Below are 16847 nucleotides of genomic sequence, written 5' to 3'. Positions count from 1 at the left end.
ACATAATTTTGAGGCACAAGTTTCAGGGATATGTATCCAGGAGCTAAAGAGTAGAATAGAGATGATGATGGTATTACAGCTGCCTCTACTTTCCTCCCCTGAAGTGCTCGGCCATCTGACAGGGTCAGGGCTACCTCAGCCCCATATGCCCACCTCTGACCCATAACCTTCCTCACACACAGCCATTTCTGAGCAGATGAATGAATATAGAAGCAAGACTCACATCTCAAGAAGTAGAACAGAAGAGACCCAGGGGTAGTATTTTATCTTGTTCTCACTCGCCCTTAACACAGTCATTCAGAAACCAGTAATTTGGGGGGATTTGGGCACTGTGAAGTGTTCCTAAGCTCCAGGAACAGAGCAGATGCACACAACCCATACCACCCACACATTCATTTATTCATCATTCATTCAACAAAACACTTACTGAGCATCTACTACATTCTGGCCAGGTATTACTTTATTTGGAAGTGCAGACCTCACAGAGCTAGACAACAGTGCTATGTTGGTGCCTGTCTCATAGTTGAGGGACACAGATAAAAAGAAAATTAACAAGTCAGACAGTTGCAGATACACTGTGTCAGTCAGATTCCGGTTTATCTAGATCAAGGCCAGAGAGGGAGATACAAATTGAGAACAGACACTGAGTTGAGAGCAGTAGGTCTGTGACATAAGGGGCTTTTGAAACTGATCAAGGGCAACATAGCTAAACACAGTCATTCAGCCCCTAATACACTGTCTTTAGATTCTGAACTTGGCCATTGTCCAAGACTTGCACAAGCAATCTGACACTATGTCTATGATTTAAAAAAAAAGTCTTTTTTTAAAAATTATATATATTTATTTATTTTTAATGGGGTGACATCAGTAAATCAAGATACATATATTCAAAGATAACATGTCCAGGTTATCTTGTCGTTCAATTATGTTGCATACCCATTACCCAAAGTCAGATTGTACTCTGTCACCTTCTATCTAGTTCTCTTTGTGCCCCTCCCCCTCCCCCTTCCCTCGCCCTCTCCCCCCTCCCCCCTGTAACCACCACACTCTTATCAATGTCTCTTGGTCTCACTTTTATGTCCCACCTATGTATGGAATAATGCAGTTCCTGGTTTTTTCTGATTTACATATTTCACTCCGTATAATGTTGTCAAGATCCCACCATTTTGCTATAAATGATCCAATGTCATCATTTCTTATGGCTGAGTAGTATTCCATAGTGTATATGTGCCACATCTTCTTTATGCAGTCATCTATTGACGGACTTTTTGGTTGTTTCCATGTCCTGGCCACTGTGAACAATGCTGCAATGAACATGGGGCTGCATGTGTCTTTACAAGTCAATGTTTCAGAGTTTTGGGGGTATATACCCAGTAGAGGGATTGCTGGGTCATAAGGTAGTTCTATTTTTAGTTTTTTGAGGAACCACCATACTTTCTTCCATAATGGTTGTACTACTTTACATTCCCACCAACAGTGAATGAGGGTTCCTTTTTCTCCACAACCTCTCCAACATTTGCTATTACCTGTCTTGTCAATAATAGCTAATCTAACAGGTGTGAGGTGGTATCTCATTGCAGTTTTGATTTGCATTTCTCTAATAGCTAAAGAAGATGAGCATCTTTTCATATATCTGTTGGCCATTTGTATTTCTTCCTGGGAGAAGTGTCTGTTCATATCCTCTTCCCATTTTTTTATTGGATTGTTTTTTGTTTGTTGTTGAGTTTTATAAGTTCTTTGTATATTTTGGATATTAGGCCCTTATCTGAGTAGGTGTTTAAAAATATCATTTCCCAATTAGTTGGCTGTCTGTTTATCTTGTTATCAGTTTCTCTTGCTGAGCAAAAACTTCTTAGTCTGATGTAGTCCCATTCATTAATTTTTGCCTTCACTTCTCTTGCCTGTGGAGTCAAATTCATAAAATGTGCTTTAAAGCCCAGGTCCATGAGTTTAATACCTATGTCTTCTTCTATGTATTTTATTGTTTCAGGTTTTATGTTTAGATTTTTGATCCATTTTGACTTAATTTTAGTACAGGGGGACAAACTGTAGTCCAGTTTCATTCTTTTGCATGTGGCTTTCCAGTTTTCCCAGCACCATTTGTTGAAGAGGCTTTCTTTTCTCCATTGTGTGTTATTGGCCTCTTTATCAAAAATTATTTGACTATATATATGTGGTTTTATTTCTGGGTTTTCTATTCTGTTCCATTGGTCTGAGTGTCTATTTTTCTGCCAATACCATGCTGTTTTGATTGTTGTGGCCCTATAATAGAGTTTGAAGTCAGGTATTGTAATGCCCCCAGCTTCATTCCTTTTCTTTAGGATTGCTTTGGCTATTCGGGGTTTTTTATAGTTCCATATAAATCTGATGATTTTTTGCTCCATTTCTTTAAAAAACGTCATTGGAATTTTGATGGGAATTGCATTAAATTTGTATATTGCTTTGGGTAATATGGCCATCTTGATTATATTTATTGTACCTAACCAAGAACAAGGAATATTCTTCCATCTCATAATGTCTTTTTCGATTTCCCTTAACAATGGTTTATAGTTTTCATTATATAAGTCCTTTACATTCTTTGTTATGTTTATTCCTAAGTATTTTATTTTTTTTGATGCAATCGTGAAGGGGATTATTCTTTTGATTTCATTCTTAAATGTTTCATTGTAGGCATATAGAAAGGCTATTGACTTCTGTATGTTGATTTTGTATCCTGTGACCTTACTGTATTGGCTTATTGTTTCTAGTAGTCTTTTTGTGGATTCTTTGGGGTTTTCGATGTATAGGATCATATCATCTGCAAAAAAGTGATACTTTTACTTCTTTTTCGATATGGATGCCTTTTATTTCTTTGTCTTGTCTGATTGCTCTAGCTAGAACCTCTAGTACCACATTAAATAAGAGTGGAGAGAGTGGACAACCCTGTCTTGTTCCTGATTTAAGGGGGAAAGCCTTCAGTTTTGTGCCATTTAATATGATGTTAGCTGATGGTTTATCATATATGGCCTTTATCATGTTGAGATATTTTTCTTCTATAACCATTTTGTTGAGAGTCTTAAACATAAAATTGTGTTGTATTTTATCGAAAGCCTTTTCTGCATCTATTGATAATATCATGTGGTTCTTGTTCTTTGTTTTGTTGATATGGTGTATTATGTTAACCGTTTTACGTATGTTGAACCATCCTTGAGATTCTGGGATGAATCGCACTTGATCATGATGTATTATTTTTTTAATATGTTGTTGTATTTGATTTGCTAGTATTTTGTTTAGTATTTTAGCATCTGTATTCATTAGAGATATTGGTCTGTAGTTTTCTTTTTTTGTGCCATCCTTGCCTGGTTTTGGTATAAGGGTTATGTTTGCCTCATAAAATGTGTTTTGGAAGACTTTCAGTAGATAAGGAACCAAGTCTTCTTTGAATGTTTGATAAAATTTGCTGGTGTAGCCATCTAGGCCTGGACTTTTATTTTTGGGGAGGTTTTTAATGTTTTTTTCTATTTCTTCTCTACGTGTAGGTCTGTTTAGGCTTTCTGCTTCTTCCTGACTCAGTCTAGGAAGGTTGTATTGTTCTAGGAATTTATCCATTTCTTCTAGATTGTTGAATTTAGTGGCATAAAGTTTTTCATAGTATTCTACAATAATTCTTTGTATATCTACGATGTCCATGGTGATTTCTCCTCTTTCATTTTGGATTTTGTTTATATGAGTTTTTTCTCTTTTTTCCTTGGTAAGTCTTGCCAAGGGTTTGTCAATTTTGTTGATCTTTTCAAAGAACCAGCTCCTTGTTCTATTAATTTTTTCTACAGTTTTTCTGTTCTCTATTTCATTTATTTCTGCTCTGATTTTTATTATCTCCTTTCTTCGGCTGGTTTTGGTTTGTCTTTGTTCTTCTTTTTCCAGTTCCTTAAGGTGTGAAGTTAAGTGGTTCACTTGGGCTCTCTCTTGTTTGTTCATATATGCCTGAAGTGATATGAACTTCCCTCTTATCACTGCTTTTGCTGCATCCCATAGATTCTGATATGTCGTATTGTCATTTTCATTTGTCTGTATATATCTTTTGATCTCTGCACTTATTTCTTCTTTGACCCATTCATTTTTTAAAAGTATGTTGTTTAGTTTCCACATTTTTGTGGGATTTTTTTCTTTGTTTTGCAGTTGAATTCTAGTTTTAAGGCTTTATGATCAGAAATATGCTTGGAACAACTTCGATTTTTCTGAATTTACTGATGTTGTTTTTGTGGCCCAACATATGGTCAATTGTTGAGAATGATCCATGTACATTGAAGAAAAATGTATACTCAGTCACTTTGGGATGTAATGTCTCGTAGATATCTATGATATCCAGGTGCTCTAGTGTTTTGTTTAAGGCTGCTATATCTTTGTTGATTTTCTGTTTGGATGACCGATCTAGAGCCGTCAGCGGTGTATTGAGATCTCCAAGGATGATTGTATTTTTTTCAGTTTTTGTTTTAAGGTCAGTAAGTAGCTGTCTTATATATTTTGGTGCTCCTTGGTTTGGTGCATATATATTAAGAATTGTTATGTCTTCTTGATTCAGTGTCCCCTTAGCCATTATGAAGTGCCCATTTTTGTCTCTGAGTACTTTTGCTGTTTTATAGTCAGCATCATCAGATATGAGTATTGCTATGTCTGCTTTTTTGTGCATGTTATTTGATTGGAGTATTGTTTTCCAGCCTTTCACTTTGAATTTGTTTTTATCCTTGTTACTTAGATGAGTTTCTTGTAGGCAGCATACAGTTGGATTTTCTTTTTTGATCCATTTGGCTACTCTGTGCCTTTTTATTGGTGAGTTTAATCCGTTTACATTTAGCGTAATTATTGACACTTGAGAGTTCCTTATTGCCATTTTATAGACTGCTTTCTGTTAGTTTTGTGTCTTGTTTGATCCTTCTCTTTTGTTTTTCTATCTTTTGTTTTTATTTGTTTGTGTTCCATACATCTTTTCTCTGTTGCTATCTTTTTTAAATTATGTGCTTCTGTGGTGGTTTTTTCAATGGTGGTTACCATTAAGTAATGAAAAGAGTTCCTACCCTGTTCATTGTAGTGCACTATTTTGTGAGTACTTTTGCACTCCATCATTCTTTGCTACTGTTAATCTCCATCTTCTCCCCCCCTTTCTTTTTGTTGTTGTCACAGTTTAAATTTGGTTTTGTTATGTTCTACTTGGAGCTTTTACTTTTGCCTTTGTTGTTGTTTTTTTTTTATTCTTTGTATCTGATTGGAGAAGCCCCTTTAGTATTTCCTGGAGTGGGGGTTTTCTGGTGATAAATTCTCTCATCTTTTCTGTATCTGTGAATGTTTTTATTTCTCCTTCATATTTGAAGGATAGCTTTGATGGGTATAGTATTTGTGGCTGAAAGTTTCTCTCTTTCAAGACTTTAAATATTGGGGTCCACTCTCTTCTAGCTTGTAGAGTTTCTGCTGAGAAATCTGATGATAATTTAATGGGCCTTCATTTATATGTTGTATTCTTCTTTTCCCTGGCTGCCTTGAGAATTTTTTCTTTGCACTTGGTTTGTGCCAATTTCATTATGATGTGCCTTGGAGTAGGTTTGTTGGGGTTAAGAAAACTTGGAGTTCTGTTTGCTTCTAGAATTTGAGGTTTTAGTTCTTTCCACAGGCTTGGAAAGTTCTCATCTATTATTTGTTTGAGTAAGTTCTCCATTCCATTTTCTCTCTCTTCTCCCTCTGATATACCTATTATTTTTATGTTATTCTTTTTGATGGAGTGAGATAATTCCTGTAGGGCTATCTCATTTTTTTAAATTTTTGAATCTCTTTCTTCTTCTCTTTGTTGTGCCTCAAGTTGCTTGTCTTCTATTTCGCTAATCCTCTCTTCTATCTGGCCTGTTCTATTAGCTAAGCTTGTTACCTCGTTTTTCAGCTCGTGAATTGAGTTTTTCATCTCTGTTTGATTTGTTTTTATAGTTTCAATATCCTTGGAGATATACTCTTTGTGTTCATGGAGTTGTTTTCTGAGCTTCCTAAATTGCCTTTCTGTGTTTTCTTGTATATCTCTGAGTATTTTTAGGATTTCTATTTTAAATTCTCTGTCGTTTAACTTCAAGGTTTCCAATATCTTAAATTTTTTCTCCATAGATTTTTCCTCATCTCTCTGTGTTACCTCTCTTTCTTTTGTATCCATGATATTCGATTTTCTCTTCTTTAATGGCATCTGAGGGTGGTTTTGTTGATAGTATTAATGAGATTTTTATAAGGATTAAAAAGTTAAAAAAATAAAAATAAAAAATTGAGGTTTTTTTTTAAAAATTAATCATTAAATAAAGAAAAATAAAATAAGATAAATATTTGAGAAAAAAGGGAATTATTCCTTCCCCTCCTTTTTTCCTCTTCTCTCCTCTTCCCTCTTTCTTGAGAAAATATTGTGATGAACTGTGAGTTATATTGTACTAAATAGAACAAACAATACCTGTAGTGGAGGGTCTCAATTGGAGAGAAGTAATAAAGGGGTAAAGGAAAAAGAAATAAAAAGAAAACGAAAAAAATAATAAAGAAAAGAAAAAAATATATATATATAAGAAGGGGAGGGGCGGTATAGACCCTCAAAAAGCAAATAAGGAAAAACTTGGGTCAAGAATAAAATGATTTGACTTTAGATGTTGGCTGAGTCAGAGTTATGATGAGAGGAATAAGAAGGAAACAGGAAAAAGGGGTGGAAAATTAAAAAATTACTATTGTACTTAGTGAAAAAGAACTAGATAAAATGGAGAGCCAGGGATGGGAGCACTGCTAATGTGTTAAAAAGGTGAAGTAAAAACCCTCCAAAATGCCACAAACTTAAGTTTGAGTCCTAGATAAGATAATTTGTTCGTTATTGAGGTTTGAATGAGAGAAGATGTAAAGGAGAAAGGAAAAGACTAATATAGAGGGAGAAAAGAGAGAGAGAGAGAGAGAAAAGATGGAACCACTAAAAGAAGAAAAAAGAAAAAGGAGGAGGGAGAGAGAGAGAGTTTGGGGTTTTGGATTGCAACCCTCAGAGAGAGAAAGGGGGAGGAAAGAAATAATAATGGGAGATGTGACACTTATGGGTAGTGTAGTTCAAAGAGAGGCGAGAGTAAGACTGAGAGAGAATTAAGTAACCAAATTGGAATAGAAAAAAAAACCAAAAAATCAAGAATGAAGAAAAGAGACACAGACAAACAAATATAATAAAATAGGATAGGTTATAAAGTCTGCAGATTATTCTTGATTTTGAGAGGTTATCATCTTGCTTTTTCTTTTCTGTCTCTCTTCCTGGTCAGTGACTTTGTACCCCGGGTTCTGCACCTGTGGCATGCTCTGGAAGAGGTTTGCAGTTGATTATTCTCTATGGCGATGTCATGTATTGGGCTTCAGTCTCGTTGGCAGTCCAGGCTCATTAGTGTTTATAGGCTCCAACAGTGAGAGGGTCTCTCACTGTGAGAGTGTTCCTAGAGCCTCTCTCCTAGTCTTTCCTTCCACAATTAGAAGTCTGATAATCCAGCTATGGGGTTGCTGCTGCCTCTGCCTGGATAGTAAGAGGCTCAAAGAGCTGGCAACTTCCCACTCTATTCCCACTCAGCACAGGGCTCTGAGTAAGGTTCAGTCAGTCAGAGCTGCTAGCATAATCAGGCGGGGCTTCCACCCACTCAAAGACCTTTGGCTCTGCCCCTCTGTGGGATAACACGGGTGCCCACTCCTGAGGCGTTCAGAGGAATCTCTTGCCCACTCTCCATGTGCGCCCACCAGGATGTCAGACCAGCCACGTCACACTTTGAGTGAAATCCCTACCCGCATGGAAAAGATCCAGCGTTGGAATTGGCTCTCGTTCTATCCTTGTATGCGGCCCCCTCAGGGTGCTGAGGCAGCTCGGAGATTCCTCTCCTGGCCCGCTCACAGGCCTCTGACTCTGCTCCTCTGTAGGAAAACACGGGCCCCCACCCCTGAGGAGTTCAGAGGAATCTCCTGCCCACTCTCCGTGTGCTCTGACCAGGATATCAGGCTCAGGAGGGATGCCTCTCACTCCGAGAAAGCCCTCCTCCTGCACAGAAAAGTTCCACCATTGGAGTTGGCTCCAGCTCACTCCCCGTGCCCGGTCCCCTCAGGGCGCTGGAGTACTAGGAGATTCCGCTTTTTGCCCACACAGAGGCCTCTGACTCTGCTTCTCTGTGGGTTAGCATGGGCGGTGCCCACCCCTGAAGAGTTAGTAGGAATCTCTCGCCCACTATCCACACGCGCCGACCAGGAGATGCGAAAATGGCTGCCCCACTTGTCTTTCTTTGTCTGGGTTTGGCGTGCGTGTTAGCTTGAATTGCCCAGGTTTTTCCGCGGCTTGGATCTTCGTGCCACAGCCTGGTTTGGCTGTTTGTACCACGGCCTGGATCTATTCACTCCCTATGCCCGCCTTAGTTTCTATATTCTCAGTTTTCAGTGAAAGCCGTCCTGTTTGGGTTAGAGAGGAAGGCGGAGCATTTCTTACTCCCTATTTCCCCCGGGGTTTGACCATATATCTAGCCAATCTTTCACTCGACCCTACCTTCGGGTGTGTTGTGAAGCATCTGAAGGCTCCAAGGATAGGTTTTTCTGTTTCTGGTTGAAGAACTTGTTGAGTTTATGGTGAGATTTATCGGTATCGCTTCCTACCGCACCATCACTCTGACGTCATCCCTCTAAAAAAAGTCTTTTAAGAGATTGTTCTGTACATCATGTGATGTTTCCTTTATAAAATCTAAAATGAAACATTTTATTAAGAACTTTGAGGGAGAAAAATATTCCAGTATTCTGATCATGTGGACCTCACTTTCTTTTATTTTCTTGGCTGCCAAGAAGCTTGGAGAATTATCTGAAGCTTAGTGCTACAACTGTATGTGCCCCTGTTATGATTTGGAAAGAGTGCTTAAGAGTAATAATAGTGCCCACTTATAATCACACTTAATAGCCTCAGATTCCCATTTCCTGCTGCAAGACATGTGACCTTGGCAATGTTCTTTAACTTTCTGTGCTGGGTTTCTCACCAACCCAAGAATAGTGATACTTGCTAGGGTTTAAATAAAATAATGTACCAAATCCCCTGAATAGAGTAAATGTTTACAGTTATTATTATTATTATTCTGTTTATTATTACTACTTCATGTTTTCTGTCTTGTTTATAATATCCTTGTATGTTTCTTTTGTTGTAAAATTGCTCAAATCCATTCTAGAAAAAGATAAGTTATATACAATTTTTTTAAAAAAAATATTTTATTATCCCATTCATGGCATAATCAGAGCTGAATGTAGGATAAGAAACTTCAGTCACCTATGTGTTCAAAACAAAGTCTGTTTATGAACTCAAAAACAACTGTGCTCCTTCCAGCTAAATATATTACACCAGTTTTTAGACCCTAATCATGTTTGCTTTAACAAAGTCTCCTTCAGGGCTTGTGTTTTTCAACGTTTTTGGTTTCTTAATGTAGCGGCAATCTCTTAAGACTCACTCTCACTATTACAGATATGCCTTTGTTTGCTTTTTTTCATTTCTGAGATGTTACTCACAATTTTATATTTTAAAAAAGAAAAGCTATTAATGCCTTTGCCAGTAAAAATTTATACAGCAGAATCATTTATCTCTTTGTTTCTTCAAAAAAAGAGTCATGCATAATAATATATTTCTTCCTTAGAAGTGATATTTTACTTTTAAGATTTTATTTCCTGACAGGTTTTGTTTTGTTAAGATACTATGCTAAATAAGAGTATGTTAAAACATACTATACACACAAGACCTATGTCAAGATTTTAAAAAATCCAAGAGCATATCACTTAGTTCTAAACATTTTAACAATTATGAGTTAAAGTTAAGTTGTAAAGAAAAACAAGAAAACAAAACATCATTGTTGGAGCCTCAGCTATAGATAAAAAACACACAGAAATGGAATCTTACTCCCTAGGAAGAGACACAATGCGATCAGGTTTTCAGTGGTTACTCACTGGATCCTCTTTTCCACAGGTCAGTTAAAATCTAAGCTTAACATAGCTCTAACTACGGACCCTTGATTATAACCAATTATTGGAAAACTACAATGTTACTTAAACTGTTACTAATATTCTCAGAGTTGTTTTTTTGTTTTGTTTTGTTTTGTTTAGTAGTATCATATTGGCTATCACCAAAGAAGAGATGATAAAAGGCACTTGAATTATTTGGTGGGATGGAGAAACAGCTGGGAACAATTTAGTGATACCAGTTAACTTGCTTCTTAAAGAGAGAATGGGGGAGCCACTCCTCCCTTTAGGGGAGAGGAAGGAGTAGGGTGTGGTTTCTGTGAAAAGAGATTTGTTTTAAAGATTAGGAAGAATTAGAGGTTTTAAAATGCTAGACTCATTGTCTAAGAAGAAAGTGGTCTTTTATCCAGGCCTATTTAAAAGCAGGACAGATCCATGGAGGGGTGAACACTCCATGTATTATAGAATTGTACACCCAAAGCCTATATAATGTATTATAGAATTGTACACCCAAAGCCTATATAATGTTATTAACCAATGTCACCCCAATAAGTTCAATAAATAAAAACATAAGTAACAACAGGACAGATCCTCATCTGTCTCCCATGGCTTAGATGTGAAGGGATAGTGATTAAATTGCTTCCTCCAGTAGATGAATATATAGTGTAAACTGGAACACTTGTGAATGCCTGGAGGAGACATGGCCACAAAAAACTTGCACATGAAGGATCAACAACCCACTTGCTGTGTTCAGGAAGCAGCTTTTGTTAGTTTTTTAAAGTAACACTCATTTAGGATATGATGGATATTGTTTTGTGTTAGACTTTTTCCTACATAACTTTGTGTCTCTATTTGTTCTTTTCTCTCTTCAGCATTTACTACTATCTTATCATCTCATTCTGCACTTTATCTACTTTAATAGCTACTTTAAACCATTTATGGAAAAAGAAGAAACTCTATTGAATTGAATAAAATAAATTCTATTAATAAAAATTTTGAAGGTGTTGCCCTCGCCAAAAGTTCAGTTGGTTGGGGCATTGTCCCAGGGCACAGAGGTTGCTTTGTCCCCTATCAGGGCACACAGAGGAACAGATTGGTGTTTCTCTCTCTCTCTCTCCCTCTCCCTTCCTCTCTCACTAAAATCAATAAATAAAACAAAATTTTTTTGAAGGCCTTTTTAATTGTAGAAGTCATGGCAGGCCCACGGAGATATAAGGAGCAGAGAACAGTGGCCTCCAGGACTTCACAGTGCAGGGGCGAGCATGGACAAGTCAATGAGCAATAATAATAAAAGTCCTTTCAGGAAAATGGGATTCCTGTGGGATAAGAGGACAGAAAAGCCCACTTTCTTGGGAATGGAAAGGATGCAAGGAGAGGTCACAACAAAGTTGCTGGCAGAACATAATCTTGAAATACAAATACTGCCAGCAATATGAAAAGAGAGGATATGCAGCAAAAATGGAGTGGTGGCTGGGGAAACATCATCTTCAAGGAACAACTTTTGAGGCTTCCCTTCTTATTCTAGGCAAATGGTATTATTCCAATCTAGTAAATTACTGACAAATGTCTTTTGACTAATGTTTTCTTCTAAGCATTTGCTCTCATATGGTTAGTGATCACTGTTGTAATTTGACAGTTTCAGGAGAATTCAATGATTTCCATAGAATTCTGGTAAAAAAAATACTACAGCAGAAGTATCTTCAATAAAAGAAAGATACTCTAATCTTTTTTGAGACCCTGACACTACATGAATGAAAGTTAGTCTCTCATTCTTCTCAACATCAGTGCAAAACTGTCCACTCAACCACAAACTTTACAAATAAAGAGAGCCCCTTGAAAAAAGTAAAGGCATATAGGGCAACCTTACAAATACACAACACTGTTTAACCTTTGCAATTTTGATTTTGTAAGTAAACATGGAAAGCCGTGACTAAGAACAATCTGTAAGTTCACTTCAGAGTGAACTTAAGTTTGAGGACTTCTGGTAAGGGGACCCTTAGCTAGTGAGTAATCTTAGCCTACTGCCTGGGACCTACTTTGCAATGAGGCTTCCTTACTAAAGCAATACTAGTAGTATTTTAGTAATATATTTTTATTCATTGAGCATTCACTATGATAAGATCTTGACTTATCTCATTAAATTCTCACAATAACTCATTTAGAAATCAGAAAACTGAGGTCTCGAAGATTACTGGTAAGTAAATTGTGTAGGGAGTCACAGTTTGGAAGCTGGTTTGTGCTGCACCAATTTGAATATGTTTAGGTCTCTCTCATTCAGCAATTTTCAACTTTTTTCATCTCATGGCACCCATAAACTAATACTAAAATTCTGTGGCACAACAACAAAATAATACTTTTTGCTGATCTGACAAAAAATATGTACAGTTTTGATTCATTCACACCAGATGGCTATTGCATTGACAGTTGTCATTTTTTTTATTTGACAATTTAAGAGAAAAAAGGATAGTACTCCTGACTAAATAGTCAGGCATTGCATGTTTTAAAATTCTTGCAACACACTGGTTGAAACACTGGTCTAATTCATAATTATATACTGGACTATGTCAATTAATTCCAATTAGCTTTTAATCTCTATAATAATATTGTAATATGTTATTAGTCCTCATAAACTATGTGCAAACTGAAGAAACAGGCTTCAGTAGCAGATTTTTTGTTTGTTTTCTGGAGATTTGACAAAGGTCTCTGCACAAAATACCTTTGAAGATGGTCATCTTACTGAGATCCTTCCTGAATGTTCCAGAAAATTCAGGGTGATTGTGAGGTGGGTAGGCTGTTCATATTTCCTGAGCTCAACACTTTGTCTGTGTTCCTGAGAGGATGACTGGTTTCCAGGCAACACCATGGTCCATCTGTTTTTATAATGTTGCAGTGACAAGCATTTTTTATAAAATTTAAGATATATTGTGGGGAAGCAGCTGTGTTAAACTTGCTTGTTGGTTTACTGGCTGCAAGCACTTTGCCTGATTGGTGTGTGAGCACGTGGTAGTGCCATGTGTATATGGCCTATGTAGGACTAAGGGTGCTTGTGCTCAAGGGGATTGCAGATGGCAGACTGCCTTCCTGCCACTGTGAGGGGCCATTTTGCTTTGCCTGAGAAGTGGTTTTCCCCTGCCTGTGTGCTCCTCTGCCATTGCGAGACTCCATTGAACAGAATGGCCCAACACTTTCTGGCTCCACAGTTTCTCTACCGTCTGCCCGAATCCAATGTGTACCTGCCAGGCCTTGGCCACTGGTATTACATCTGGCATAGTTGGCAGGATTCCAAGCAGGTTGGCATGGAGCCACCAACACCCTTGAAGGGTGCAGTAGAGGACTGGCTGTTCTTGGAGAGTCCTCTGTTAGGTGCTATGGGCTCAGTGTTTTTTACAATCCTACAAGAAGAAACCAAGAGCTCTGTGCAAGAAGGTGCATGAGGTTGAGAGCTCCAGGATGAGCTGCAGACTGAGTGGCAATGATAGTGATACTGGGAGCAAGTGCTAGAGAAGGAGGCTGACCAAGTTCAAGAGCTGCAGTGTGAGATGTAGGTTGAATACCAACAGCACTTGGAACTGGAATGATCTCTGGAGAAGAAATTATGGGTTTGTAAGCTCCAGTTTGCCCTGGAAGTGGAACATTGGTAATGATAGCTGTTGAAGAAACAACTGCAAGTTCAAGAGCTTGAGTTTCAGCTTCAGGCTGAGAGCCAGCAGCCACAGAAGTCAAAGTAGGCATGGAAGCAGCATTCGTGCCAGCAGAGTGGCTCTGAGTCAGTGGGAGCAGCCATTTCCAACTCCTCCTCTTCTGAGGTGGAGGCTCAGACTGAAACTGCCATCTGCAGACTCAGAGCCCAGCCAGTGGTCACCCAGATGGTAAAAACCCAGCAGCCAAGAGCACCCCAGGGGCAGGCACAACCCCCCTTCACAAGTAGTGGAGTATTCTGTGGTCTGGCCTTGTACCTAAGCAGAGCTGATAGAATTAGGGGTGAAATTCAGGCAGAAACCCACTGAACACCTGGCAGCTTGGTTGCTGTGGTTGCAGGACATAGGGGGGGTGGATAACATCATGCTCTCCAGAACAAAGATGGACCATAAGGCTGTGTGACCTGCTGCCTGTGCTGTCTCCCTGACTAACAAGAGAAATGGGCTTGTAAAGTTTACCTGAATACAGATGTGGGTAGATTTGACTGTGGCCAGGGAAGATAGGGAGAAATTATATGGCAAACCTAATAAAGTCTTGTTGGAGTTTTGGCTGCAGCTTGAGTAAGAACAGAGGTTCCAGCTGCTGAAAATGTGGGAGAAGTGGGTGGCCCTAGCATCTGCCAGGAAAATGGTTGGCATTCAGTTTGCAGGATCCCCAAGATCCATTGTACCAGTTTGAATAGGGGGAAGGATGAGGGACCTGCCAAACAGGAATAGGTGGGGGCCAGAGGCCCCATTTGAAATTGGCAATCTGCTGGTCTCCTTCTAATGTGCAGCGTGTTGGCATTAAAAGGTAATAGGTGCTTTTTTGCAGCAGTGGCAGCAGTAAGAACCATCAAGGCAGCACAGGCCTCAAATGTGTTGACCCCACCAGGCCCTGTGAGCTTACTAAGGAGTTTGGATAAGGCTTGTGGCAATGGACAGCACACTTATGGAAAGGTGCTGAGGTCCATTAATAAAGAGCTATATGACTAGTTGCCTGTGATGGACTTTTACCAGAGGGGTCACCAGCTTCCTCGATACCTGGACACATTGTTTGTGGACAGTACTATGAGAGACCCTGCTGGGGTGGGGGCAGCACCTGTGGAGGCCTTTCTGCATCAGGAAGTTGCTCTCACACAGTTGCAGAACTTCAATGGACACATTTCTGGACTATTCAGGTCCTCTCACCAACTGTGGGTTGGGGAATTAGAGATGGGCCTCCAGTTAACTCCCTGGGCAGAATGCTCAAGAAGGCATTGTGAAGGGCACCTTTGTAATTGTCATATATATGTAATGTACTTATTGTGAGGCAAGCAACGCTAAAGGGGTAGAATGTGGGGAAACAGTTATGTTAGGCTAGCTCAAGGGTTTACCAGCTGCAAGCACTTTGCATGATTACCGAGTGAGCATGTGGCAGCGCCATGTGTATATAGCCTATGTAAGGCTATGGGTGCTTGTGCTTAGGGGGATTGCAGATGGCAGACTGCCTGCCCACCACTGAGGAACCATTTTGCTCTGCCTGAGAAGTAGTTTCCCCTGCCTGTGTGCTCATCTGCAATTGAGAGACTCTATTAAACAGAATGGCCCAAAGATTTCTGTCTCCATAGTTTCTCTACCTTCTGTCCAAATCCAATGTGGCCCTGCCTGGCCTCGGCCATAAGCATTACACATATGGTACCAAGAAAGTGATGAGATGCTTTCTGAAGTCTGACTTTTCTGCCTATAGTAATCTCATGGTTACCACTGGTAAGGCCAGAGGATTTCCTAACAAAAGACTCAAATAATGAACAAAAAAGCAGGCTACCTGGCCATTAAGGACCAAGATTTAGAATTAAGACACTGGGCTTTTTCAGGTTAAATAACTTTTTACAAGTGCTCTGGTCCTGGAAGATGGAAAAAGCAAAGGCTTAAATTTCTGCTAAACAGATTTATATAATCTAAAGAATAGACTGTGCTAGGGTCTGGTCATCATGGCAGGTAAAACAAAAAGTCATTAACTTTCATTTGATTGATGTGAATAAGTTACAGTTCCCATGATCTGAACTGCATGATGCAACACAGTTTTAGCCCTTAATCCTCTCTTCTTGAAAACAAAAGTATTATTAGTTGTAGAATACTGTGCAGGAACCCCCAATATGTGTATCTAAATCCAAATTTTAGCATACTTTGTTATAATCTGAATCACTCAAACAAGAAAAAATGACCAGCAGGTCTGGCTGCCCATCACCATGAAAACCTATTACATAACACATGTGCTGATGAGAAGGAAAGTTTATTCATGTGCCAGCCATCTGAGAAGATAGGGGGATTCCTGTCCTTAAAAACCTATTTTCCTCCCTTAGTGCAGGCAGAAGTTTTTATAGGAGAGAGAAGAAAGAGAAAGTGAACAAAATAGAACAAAGGAATCAAAATAAGGGGTTTAGAGTTTGTTGCTGAGGGGGGAAGGACTAGTGCAAGCTAGCTCAGAGTGTTCAGATAACAGATTAAGGGTCAGCCTATCTCTCATAGCTGGGACATCTGAAGGTTGGAGTCCATTTTGTTGTTTGTTACAAGAACTTTTAGCAAGTAACATAAATTAGGGATGTGATTCATGTAAGAAGTGTCCACAGATCCTCACAGTCAAGTTATCCTCTTGACTTTGAGCAAGAATCAGAACTGCATGCATAAATGTGGTGGAAGTGAGGAGAAAAGGATTAAAGTGTAGCTCCTGCTTATGTTTATTCTTGCTCAGATGTTAATGCTTGATGTGCATCAGCCAGAGAGAAATGGGAATTTTAACTGTAACAAGAACTTGGCCAGAGGTAAAAACACAAGATTGATTATATACTTTTTATTGGTTACAAAATACATGACTGTGATCACTAAACTGGTGATATTAAATCATGGTTATAAGAGCAATACCTAGATTTAACATTTTACAAAAATTATTTTATAAGATTACTTTGTTAGTATATTCTTATTTAGCTCTGTTTTATTATGATCAGTAAATCAGCATAGTGTTTTTATTCCTAATTACAAACCTTGATTATTCCTAAAAAATGAGTCCAGTGTAAAAATTTTATATGATGCTCTTTCCCCATGTTTTAAAAACTATATGTATTCAAAACAATCAATATATTGCTCTGCATCAGCTCAGTTTATTTTTTAGGTACTCAATGTTGTAAACAGTAAAAACAAACATGCATT

At 38.5% G+C, this 16847-nt stretch overlaps 1 protein-coding gene across 2 annotated transcripts in view; it reads left to right on the top strand.

The window, feature by feature from the left end:
• Positions 1-16847, top strand: part of HECW1 (HECT, C2 and WW domain containing E3 ubiquitin protein ligase 1) — a 592171-nt gene that overhangs the window by 155480 nt on the left and 419844 nt on the right. The gene's annotated exons all lie outside the window — the stretch shown is intronic.

The sequence above is a fragment of the Saccopteryx bilineata genome, chromosome 4, assembly GCF_036850765.1.
Source record: "Saccopteryx bilineata isolate mSacBil1 chromosome 4, mSacBil1_pri_phased_curated, whole genome shotgun sequence".
NCBI lineage: Eukaryota > Metazoa > Chordata > Mammalia > Chiroptera > Emballonuridae > Saccopteryx > Saccopteryx bilineata.
The sequence above is the reverse complement of the archived record's forward strand: the minus strand, read 5'-3'. Positions and strand labels throughout refer to the sequence as shown.